Below are 12167 nucleotides of genomic sequence, written 5' to 3'. Positions count from 1 at the left end.
ACACATATACACATATACTATATACATATACACTATATACATATAGTGTATATGTATATAGTATATATATATATATATATATATAGTCTGTATATATTAAACACTTTAGCAGATAAATTTCTTTTTAGAAAAGAGGCCTATACCTATAAAGAATTTTTGTTTTCATATTTCCCTTATTATAGCAACAATCTGGCATAATACAACAGTTTAAAAAATCTAAGTCATTTGGGGTAAATGTTTATATAACAGCATTTAGGAAGGTATATTGATAAAAGGTCACTTCTATTACCATTTTCTCTCTTTTTTTTGTAAAAATTGGAATGAAAGGGGTATAAAATGTTAAATGTTTTCTAGTAGTTTTCAGTGACTAGAAAATTGATATTATTTCAATAAGCGTAATGCTGAATACATGTGTAGATTGCTGTATTTATGGATATGACATATATAATTACAAACAACGTCAACTCCTATCTTTTAAAAATTGTGCATTAATTTCATTTGGAATAATGTTGAAAAACAGTAACACCCTTTGCCCCCTGCCCCAAGGATTTTAAGTATTATTTGGAGGAACTTTAATATTGTACCTATGAGGATAGCCCATTTTAAGGTGCTAAAATATAAAGAAGCAATTTTAAAATGCACTTAGCTTTATTGTAGTTAACACCAGGCTATACTAGATTCATAGTTAATTCTGTCCATTTGTTTTATGTTAACCATCATATGAGACCAGTAGTTACAAAGTGTTCATGATGCAGAATGTGACTTTAGCATGTCATTTATTATTTTAAAATGAAAAATGTCCTCTTTCTTATATTAGAATATCACTATGTTAACGTTCTTATTCCAGAAGAAATAACTTGTGTGTATACATAGAGAAACTTGCCATTTTCTTAAATATCAGGGAATTTCAGTTCTGTTTCAAAGTCCATTGATGACTTACAAATAAAATGAATACAGATTAAAAGATGGTTATAGTTAAATGAAACAAACTTTGTGAGAGAGTGAAGGAAGCTTTGATTGGCATTGGGTATAAATATGTGTCTGTCCTTTTCACACTGGGTTGTTGATTGTTGTGTTTAAGTATAGACATAGACCCAAAAATTAGGAAGCCAAAATGAGATACCACACAGTTGACAAGTTAACCTCTCTTTGCCTTTATAAATACAGCAAAACCTTGTTATGTGAGTGTTCCGCAAGATGAGCAAACATTTCTAATAAATTTTAATTTGATAAATGAGCGATGTCTTGCAAGATGAGTATCATGTACGTGATGCCAAGTGCCATATGATTACAACTGAACCAATGGTTCTTGAAATTCGCTTGGATAGACACGTGCTTTGGATTACAAGCATGTTTCTGGAATGAATTAGGGTTGCAAACCAAGGTTTTACAGCATATGATATGCTCCAAAGCAGACCTGAAGCTGCCACCGTCAGCCAAGGATCCAGAAGCTGCAGTGGGGGGACATTTTCATCATCTTCACTGCCGATTGCGGCGACGCCACCTTGGAAGAAAGAGAAGTGGAGAGTTTTTTTTCTGAATAATAGGAGGTATTGTTCAATGAATAAAAGTGTGTATACATTTCTGTCTTTCTCTCAACACACACACACACACACACACACACACACACACCACACTGGCATTCTTCGAAGAATAATACCATAATGCCACATTGGTGGGAGTGAAGGAAGAAAAAAATACATTATATGAAAATCTCGAGCTTAAAAATTGATTTCAGTTAGCTTGAGTAATGTACCTCCATTTTTTTTGTCTGTTTCAATTTTTGCTTCTTGAGGGAGAGAGAACGTGGTTATCAGGTTCAGTTTCCCAAAGCACCTTTTAGTTGCAACCTAGGATAATGCCTTTAAAAATAAACCTCAGAGTGAGCTGAGTAAGCTGGCTAAAGAGACCGTACCACAGCTGAGCTCTCTATTGGAAAGCCACAGTTCTTACTTTTCTACACCCCTTTTACTCCCAGTTGATCTTAAAGCAGCTACTTTTTGTTTAATATCATATGCTTCTGATTCTTCATGGCTTACAACGTGAGCTCTTTTTTTTTCCTATGAGGTATTGTATACATAGCTCGCACATGTAAATTTATGAAGACTGGCATACTGATGTATTCGTACTAGTATAAATAATATTCATAGGAATATTTTTCAAGTGAGAGCAGTGTAATTAGTAATATCGGGAATTCAAAACAGACAGGGCTTAAGTGCCTGAGAAATGGGCAAATTCTAACATGGAACCAAGTCAGGTTACAGGTATCCCTTCAACTCAATGCATAAACTCAGAATATGTGTCTTATTATTTTCTCTTCAGCTAAAGAGCAATTTAGGAAAATTACTAGATCTACAATTCTAGATTGTAAAGAGAAATTGAAGAAAACCAAAAGCATGGAGGTAAAAATGTGATTTTTTTCAATTGTCTCCCAGCAACTTACTTGCCTTAGATGGCCGAAAAACGGAAAACAGGTAAACTTGCAACTATCCTGAGGGAGTTCTGGCAGAGCACCACGTAGGGAGGTGCTGCACAAAGTGTGGGGCCACAGTATCACGTCTCATCAGCTAGAGCCCCAAACCAGATCCTTCAACAGTGGGGCCCAGGTAGCTCTATTTTAACAAGCACACAGGTAAATCTTAGGTGCCGTAATGTTTAAGAACCCTAACTTGAAGTGTAGCAAGCTGTTTTAGTCTTTCTCAGTAATGTATTTTTTTCCAAATAGTTTACACTTTAAATATGTTTAGGTGAGAAGTTATTTCTCACATAAGAAGTGAGACTGATTAGAAAGTCTTAGAGATTTGGAACCTGTGTCTAAAGCTCATAGACTGTCCACATAATGTGCTTAATTTGACGTCTTGAAGGTTGAGATGATGGGCAAACTTTCTTATATTCCTAATGTACAAACTTTCCTATATTAGTTTTACTAGCACAAAGCACAAGTGTGTTAAGCAGTTACATGTAAATGCAGTAGTTGTTTGGGTGTTTTGTTTTTAGTGACTACACGTGTAGCCCTAAAGGCTCTGACTTGCCAGCCACAATTTTCGAAGGTCTGTTACCAGCCCGTTTCTTTTGTGTAGATCACTTTCCACCCAGGATCCCAAAGGAGGGAGAGAGCAGGAGAAACAGCAGAGAAATAAAATCCCCTAAGCAGTGATGTTGTTTGGCAAAAATAACAAGTGGCATTTGGGGGAAACAGCTCTTGAGTCAAGGCTGAGATGCCCATAAAAGAATAGCTAGTGTAACTTAGATTGGGTCAAGAGACGTACGTTGAATAGTTTAGTAAAAATCTGCTTAGCGAACTCTTAATCACTTCCTCTGCCTATAAATCTCCTTCTTGGTACAGATGATCACGACTTCTTTCCTGCAGGCCAATGGAGTTCCCCTGCCAATGGAGTTAGCAAGCTGTAAAACACGTGGTACCACCACCTGCCCGAAGAGATGATGAGTTTGTCATTCAGGAATTAAACCACGAGTGCGTATTGAGGGTGTACTCAATCCCAGCACGGTGCAAAGTATCAGGAAGAAACACAGAAGACTCAAAGCAGTCCATGTACCCTGCAAAAGCTCTCAACTTTGCAGTCAGAGAAAGACAAATGTCATAAGATTTCACTCATGTGTGGAACCTAAGAAACAAAACAGATGAATACAGAGGAAGGGAAGGAAAAATAAGGAAGAAATAAATAAATAAGAAAAATAAGATAAAAACAGAGAGGGAGGCAAACCATAAGAGACTCGTAAATGCGGAGAACAAACTGAGGGTTGCTGGAGGGGAGGTGGGTGGGGAAATGGGTTAAATGGGTGATGGGCATTCAGGAGGGCACTTGTTGAGATGAGCACTGGGCGTTATACAGAAGTGATGAATCACTGGGTTCTACTCCTGAAGCCAGTTAACTAACTTGACTTGAAATAAGTAAATTAAAAAAATATATATATGTATATTGTAAACTGAAAAAAAAAAGCTTTTGACTTGTTGAAGAGAGGATGGCTGCTTATTCAAAAAATAGGAAAGCCAAAGCCCACAGCACTGTATTTATCATAAATGCAAATTGAGTTCAAAGAAGACGGTGTTTAGTTGCAAGTAACAGAATCCTTGAGCAACTGGCTGAAACCCGAAGAGAGTTCTCTCCTGAGTACTCTTAGGACTGGCAACGATAAGACCGGAGTATCTCAGTGAGTCATCAGATATCTTGCGTCTTTCTTTTCCTTTTCCTTACCTTCAGCAGTGTCCGCTTCATCCTAAGCCTTGCTTATTCACACTCCCAAGATGTTTTCCAGAAGCCCCTATACCTACATGTCTGTGCACAGGAAGAGTAGTACGTCTTTGTCCCAGCATTTTAGCAAAACCTTAATAAATTTTGTATTCCTGTCCCTGAACCAAATTTGCCACCGAGGCAATTCAGTGCACTGATTGGTGTAGCCCAAGTCTCGAGTCCCAGTTTAGAGCTGAGGCTGGGGTGAACAAGCCTTGCCAAATGGAATGTGGGACGTGAGAGGGAAGGAGTGAAGGATGAGGAGGCAGACAACAAACCTCTAATATAAGGGGTGAATAAAGGCCGGAGGAATCGAGGAATGCTTCTTGTAAGAGGTGGTACAGGTTGGCTCTAGAAGGACTGGCAAATGGAGGGAAAGGGGAGACTACTCCAAGCAGGGGACAGGGAAGGGCAAGCGGTGAACAATGAGAACACAAGCCTTCCTGGCCAAATCAAAGCCTTGATGTTGGAGAGTGCAGGAATTGTTTGGTGTCTGGGGTTACCTTGTGAGGGAGAGGCCAGCTTAGATTTACTGAGATAAGCAATAGGGAACCATAGATTGGTTGAGTGACTGCGTAAAAGTATCCATTTGTCCTATTTTGTTCTTTCTGAAATGAATTTCACGTGTCCGTGTTTTTGAGCGATTGTGTGTGAGAGGGTGGACGCAGGAAGATGAAAAGCACAGCTCCCAGCGTTTAATCTAGGCCCACGTGGCCCCATTCCTAAGGAAGGACCGCGGCATAACTTTGCCCCAGTAATGCATTTATTAAAAATAGAAAAATAACGATAAAATACGATTTCATCGTGTTCTCCTATTTTCTGAATCTTTAGGTCTTTGGGAAATCTACACTCCGATTTAAAGGCCTCGCTTGGTCTTCTGTTTGGCCACGGGAAAATAAACCCTAATGAGCTGCGGGTGCGAGGAAGCAAATGAGAAGCCTAAGGTGTGTGGGGGGACTCAGGTTATTGGGGGGGGGGGAGAATAAGCCCAGAGTGGAAAGAAATGCCCTACAAAGGAAGGTGCAGGGCCAAGAGAGCGCTCCGTGTGCTCTCTGGTGGAGCCCTTGGGTCTCCCAGTGGGCGGGGCAGCCTGGCCGCCCCATTCAGCAGGGACAAGTGTCAGGCGGTGCGGTGGCAGTGACGGGCCGGTGAGTGATTGCGCCATCAGCTTCCTGCCGCGATCCATCATGCGGCCCCAGCCGGTGAAGAATCACAGCCTCAGCAAGGTGCTGAGCCCAGCAACATATCATTAAACAAGGTTACCACCGGCAGATTTGTTCCCATGATCAATCTGGTCAATAAACGTTCCACCTCACTGTACAATTTCTCCCCCACCCCGCCACCCCCACCTTAAAACATAAACAAGTATTATGAAAGCACTTGCAGAACAATGTATAGCTTTCTGAAGTCTTCATTTCTCCTGTGGCATTCCGCAAGCTTCTTTAAAAACCCTTATAAATCATGAAAAATAACCTTTACTACAGGATATATCCTCAGGCAAGTGCTCTACCCTAATTCCATATTTTATTACCTGATACTGACTGATTTTTTTTTTCTCCAATTGATTACTGAATAGCATTGGGACAATTTCTTTTTTTATTTCCCCTCAAGTCTGCATAGCTCACTAGTTTCTTCCCTTAGGAGGTCCCAAATGAGATAGAAGTAAAACACTTACTGCTTTTAGTGTTCGGCTTTAATTCTCCTGTTTTGTATTTAACTCTTCGCACACCTAGGCGGACAAGTCAGTCAGTGGTGCTGGAGACTCGCCTGTCAGAAAACATCTTAACTTTATAGTTACGGCGTAATGGACACTGGTAAACGTTATAACCCTTTGAATTTAGAAAATTGAACAAGAATCTCATGGGGAAAACCTATTCGGTTTTCTCAGCTGGTGAGTTTGAAACAGAAGATTCTAGTACCGATGGGAACTTGTAAAAAAGGAAAAAAAGATCCACAAATATGAGCGCTTATTCCAAAAAAGGAACGGTATTTTCCAAATACGATCCATCCTTCCTGACTTAAGTCCCTGGGATTCTTTCAGGAACTATGGTTGTAAGTTTATATCCATCGAGTAAAAGAATGTATATGTGTTAATATGATTAAAAATAGACACATTGGTGGTTATTAAAACTAGGAGAGTTTAATTGCATAACCCAACTGATTGATTGTGGAGAAAATTACAAATCGGAACTCAAACTCCACCCGTCTTCCAAAATTTTCATTGCTGTAAAAACGAAGTTTGTTCTCATCCCACCTTTAGGCAAGGCACCCTCCTGACTGTGCGGGAAGAGAGGACAGATTTCCTTTTTAAATCCTTCCCCAAAAGAAGGTTTCTTAAAGGTCCCTCTTGAGTAATTACATTAAATAGAATAATCCATACAGAAACTCCCGTTAGTTGCCTATTTTTCTTTATTCTTTTATTCAAATCCATTTCCTTTCTTCTTTTCTTCCTTATCTTCTTAGTGGAGATGAATTGTAGCTGAACATTTATCTCCATGTAGAACACTATTTAAATTAAACAGGTTCATCTTTAGTTAAACATTCGTGGACAGAAGTTAATTCCCCTAGATGCTTGTGGTCCAAAACATACCACTGGCTTGATAAATCTGAGAATTCTTGCCAACTAAAAATTTAGACATTTAGAGAAAGTTGAACTCATTGACTAGATTTCACAAATGTATTGTTTTTCTCCTTTTAAATGTATGATATATTTCCTGAATACTAATGGAATTTACTCCTGACATTATTGTTTAAAAATGTTTATTCTTGGGGCGCCTGGGTGGCCCAGTCGGTTGAGTGTCCGACTTCGGCTCAGGTCATGATCTCTCAGTCCGTGAGTTTGAGCCCCGCATCAGGCTCTGTGCTGACAGCTCAGAGCCTGGGGCCTGCTTCGGATTCCGTATCTCCCTCTCTCTGCCCCTTCCCCGCTCATGCTCTGTCTCTCTCTGTCTGTCAAAAATGAATAAACGTAAAATGAAATAAAATAAAATAAAATAAAGTAAAATAAAAATGTTTCTTTTGGGGACACCTGGGTGGCTCCGTCGGTCGAGCAACTGGCTTTGGATCAGGTCATGATCTCACGGTTCCTGAGTTGGAGCCCCGCATCGGGCTCACTGCTGTCAGCGCAGAGCCCACGTTGGATCCTCTCTCTCCTTCTCTCTCTGGCTCTCCCCTGCTCACGCCCGCGCACGCGTGTGTTCTCTCTCAAAAATAAATAGCCATTGAAAAATGTTTATTCTTTAGTCTATTTGTGCATATTCTTGGAGTGGTCCTTGCCAGTGAAGTCAGTTTTAAGAAGACATTTTAACATCTATTGATTACCACTAAGAAACTGATTGCCTACTGGGGTAGATTAAAAGCATGCATTGCTCATTCAGAAGGTGTGGGTTAGTCTATTCTATTCTGTTTAATATGAGTTCCAAATTCTCCTCAGGAACATCACTTCATATATCAAGGCTGATGCCATGATAAAAGTGTTATAGATTGGTAGCTCTTAATTCATTGATAGGAGAAAAATAGGAGAGATTTGTAGTAGGCCCAGGTCATATCTGCAATTCAAGAACTATTTATTGAATGCCCATTGTGTATAAGGCACTGCGTTTTAGTTTTTTCTTACAATAATTCCATGGTTACAGATTACACTGCTATGTTCAGAAGATACTAAATCTGCGTCATGCAGTAGAGACTTAATTTGGTTAAAACCTAGGTGACTTATAGTCTAGACACAATATTCATGGCAGCTTGGTAATGGGCTGAGGTGGCTCTTATAGCACAATAATGCAAAAAATTGAAGGAAGCTATTGCTTCCATAATACACTATAATTTGACTTAGGCTCTGTATAGATACAGTCATCAATAACTCAGTAAAAACAATTTCACATCTAAGCATCAGCTCTAACGACAAAAATGCCTACACTCTTGAAAGGAAGGTGATGGAAATACAAAGCATTCTTTCCATTATCCATTACCTTACTTTTGCTATCGATTGAACTAATGACTTAAACTCAAATTGAGAAGGGCATAAATGAAAAAAAAATATATATATAAATGAAAATATATTATAGGTGGCTTTAAAGATTATTCTCATGGCATTTTTTATATTGTTCGTAAAATTGTTTTCAAGCACTAGTACACATTCAAATACTGTTAAATAACAGCATTTGATTTTTGATTTAATAACATTTTTCTTTTAATCACACTGGCAAGAGACATTCGTTCCCTTTGAAGGATATCGGAAACTTCCCTGTGTGTGCACATGTATGTGCATGTGTGTGTGTGTCTTTTTTGTTTTTTGGGTTTTTATTGTAAGCTTCAGTTGTGTGCCTCTCAGAAATCAGACAATCTTCAAAAACCCTTCAACCCCATCCTACATAAATTTAATTCTCAGTGGAACTATCGTAGGAGAGTCAATCAAGTATTTTACAGATTCTATCATGACATTTACCACTCATCGCACATTTAATTCTTTAAAAAATTTTTTAATGTTTTTATTTATTTTTAAGAGACAGAGGGAGACAGAGCACAAGTGGGGGAGAGGCAGAGAGAGAGGGAGACACAGAATCCGAAGCAGACTCCAGGCTCTGAGCTGTCAGCACAGAGCCCGATGCGGGGCTCGAACTCACAAACCACGAGATCAACTGACTGAGCCATCCAGGCGCTCCTACATTTAATTCTTAATTCAGAAGCTTTTCCTAGGAATTCTACTCATCTCAAATCAGATGTGGTAGTGGGAATGCATTGCAAACCCTGAGAGTCACTTAAGGACACTGACCACTTTATTCTGCTTCCACTTTGTTTTTGTCTGGGTCATTCATTTCTCTCAGACATGGTGAGGTCAATACAACATATCCAGTGAGACTTGAACCTTTGCCTTAACAAAGCTCCACCCCCTTTCTCATGCCTAGTACATAACCTCAGGTCATGGTGCGATCACCATGAGATTCAGTGCCAACTGGTATGGATTTTAGACCATTCTATTCTGGCTATTTTGAATTCCAACTTTTCAGTAATAAAATTTTACATATGTCCTTGGGCACAATAAAACAAGCACTCTTTCTTCTGAGAGAGAGGTGGATTCAACTAAGCAAGAATGAAGCTCTGGGGTGGGGACAAGGAAGGGCAGGGAAGGCAAGGTTTTTGTTCTGGTTTGTTTGATTTTGAGTTTCCTTCAGCGCTAGAAAAGAGCTTACTGAGACATTGTAGGTGGTTAACTCAGCATTATAAAGAACAGGATTTTCTAAGATTTGGGGTTGAGGCTAATAAAGAGCTGAGCCTACTTGTTGCTGAAGGACTTTGTCTTGGGCTTTCCACTTTGGTTCTTTAACTTCTGGCCACCATAGCTTGGACGTCCCCTCCTAGCTTCTGTCTAGTGAAGCAAAATTGGACGTAGCCAGCATAAAGAAGCCGAGGCTACTCTGAGAATACCTATTGGAGGCTTCCTGATCCACATTTCAGGGGTAGAGTCCCTCAAATGGTAACAATCTCATATATGTTAAGATTTTAGGGTCAGATAGGGTACCTCTCCCTCTACAATATCAGGCAGCTGTGTGATGTTTTTGTTATCATTTCTGGATAGAGCTGTGTGCACCATGACAAAACAAGACTAATTGAGAGTTTCTCTGTGTCCAATCAGCCATGATGCATTAAGAAGGCTAAACATGAACAGCAGGAACCTGTAAGTTCAGGCTCTTGCAATTCATCTCACTAGAGTAGACAAGTCACAGGAAATCACATCTACTAAAACACCAAATAAATACACTTGGTTTTGCCATGTTCTTGATGTTTTGCTTTCTTGCTTGCTTCATCCAACAAACACGATGGGGCCGTCTGCAGGCTCTGTGATGCCTGCAGATTTAAAAACACAGCTCCAGAAGCTTAGAGTCTAAAGCCGTAACTTGAGGAGTAACGAGACCATGGCGGGATTATGTGATGGGGGCAGTCTCATGGACACACACAGGGTGCTCTGAGAGGAGGAGTCAGGCAACTGTACTTTTACCACCATTATCAGGAAGGGCTTTGTGAAGGAATTAATACTTTAAAGGAGGAGACTGCTATCCAGAGAAGGAGGCAAAAAGAGCAGCATGAAAAGAGGCATAGATGTGGAAAAAGCCGGTCTACAACCCCATAGGAGTGCAATAAGGCGGGTATAGATTGCCTGCAAAGTACAGATAAGAGACAAGTCTGTATCAATGGGCAGGACCCACCTCCTGAAGAAATGTGCTGAGAAATCTGGACATAATGCTGAAAGAGAGAAAAGTAATTCATCAGCAGCTTTGGGAAGGATTCCTCTTCTTCTGTGGAAGACCTCAACTTGGAGTACCAACAGATTTTTTAAAAAAATGTATTTCTCATAAAATCTTAATTGTAAAAGCAATTAACTCTACCGTCAGTGTAAGACATACAGATCCCTGCTTTAATAGAGGTTTATAATCATTGTGCCCATTAAAGAAGGCATCAACCCATTATGTCTGAAAGTCATCAACAGAAATAAAAGCAAAATCATTATAGAAACAGGCAATTACCTAAAGAAGCAAGAAGGTGAGTATCACGTGAAATGAAAATGGGACCACACATCTAGTGAAATTATACTAAAAGGGGAAATTGCATAAGTCTACACATATGTCTTCTTCCTTCGAGAATACGGCTGTCAAAAGGATTTGAAAGGACATGCTCAAAACTGGGGAGGAGGCCCTAAATTTTTAAAGGGGGTATTGTATAAAGGGCTGCCTATTCTAGATGGATTGCTTGTGATGGAGTACTGGTATGATTCTCTCAGTTTCTCAACTTTTCTTTTAATAACCCCTGTGAGGGATGGGACTCCTCCAGTTGTGGTGTTTCTACTATGAAAGCAGACATAATTGTACTTAGAAACCTTCAGTGAGTAGGCTGGTTGGGTACAGGAGCTGCAGTTAACTGGGGAGTTCTTCTAAAGAGAAGACATTTAAGTCATAAATGAAAAATCAATAATCAAAAACCTCCCAACAAACAAAAGTCCAGGGCTAGATGACTTCACTGGTGAACTCTACCAAACATTTAAAGAATGAATACCAATTTTTCTCAAACCCTTCCAGACAAGGACACCACAAGAAAAAAAATTACATAGATGCAAAAATCCTCAAAAATATTGGTAAACTGAATTCAACAATGCGCTAAAAGGATCATACGCCAGGATTAAGTGGGATTTATTCCAGGGATGCAAGGATGGGTCAGCATCCACAAATCAGTGTGATGTACCACATCAACCAAGTGAAGGATAAAAATCATATCATCACTCAACAGAAGCAGAGAAAACATTTGACAAAATTCAACATCTCTTTATGATAAAAAGTCTCGACAAACCAAGTACAAAGGAAATGTACCTCACAAAGAATATTATGCTAGGCCAGTTTCTGTGCCTTCCTCTAAACAAATGCACAAACACTTGGAGAAATCAGAATAGAATCCATTCAAAATATATAAGCATATGTAACTTACTAACATAGGAAAATACAAGTACATTATCATTTGTTCACAGACACTAATGATTCTATGCAAGGCTGTTAAGCTCAAAAATCCAAATAATCAGAATTGATGACACAGAGTGAAAAGAACCTTACATTTTCTCTGCTGAAGATACAAGTTCGTTGTCAGGGTTAAGCCACCTTCAAAGCACAGTACATACATATATACACATATACAAATGTATTTAATTCACTAATTCATCCCAAGCCTCTTGAGATCCTACAATATTCCAAGTGTGCCATGTGTATAGGAGTTAAATATAGTAATTCCCATCCTCAAAGAGTTTATATTGGAGAAGATGGATACAAATAACAACAGAGAAAACAGTAATCCCAAGTTGTAATGAGTGCTAGGAAGGAAAAGTTATGGCATAAAATAATCCATGTAGCTTGCCTATTTTAAGTTGGAGGGTTG

Source organism: Panthera uncia, chromosome F1 (genome assembly GCF_023721935.1).
Source record: "Panthera uncia isolate 11264 chromosome F1, Puncia_PCG_1.0, whole genome shotgun sequence".
NCBI classification, from domain to species: domain Eukaryota; kingdom Metazoa; phylum Chordata; class Mammalia; order Carnivora; family Felidae; genus Panthera; species Panthera uncia.
Note: the sequence above shows the minus strand (reverse complement) of the source record.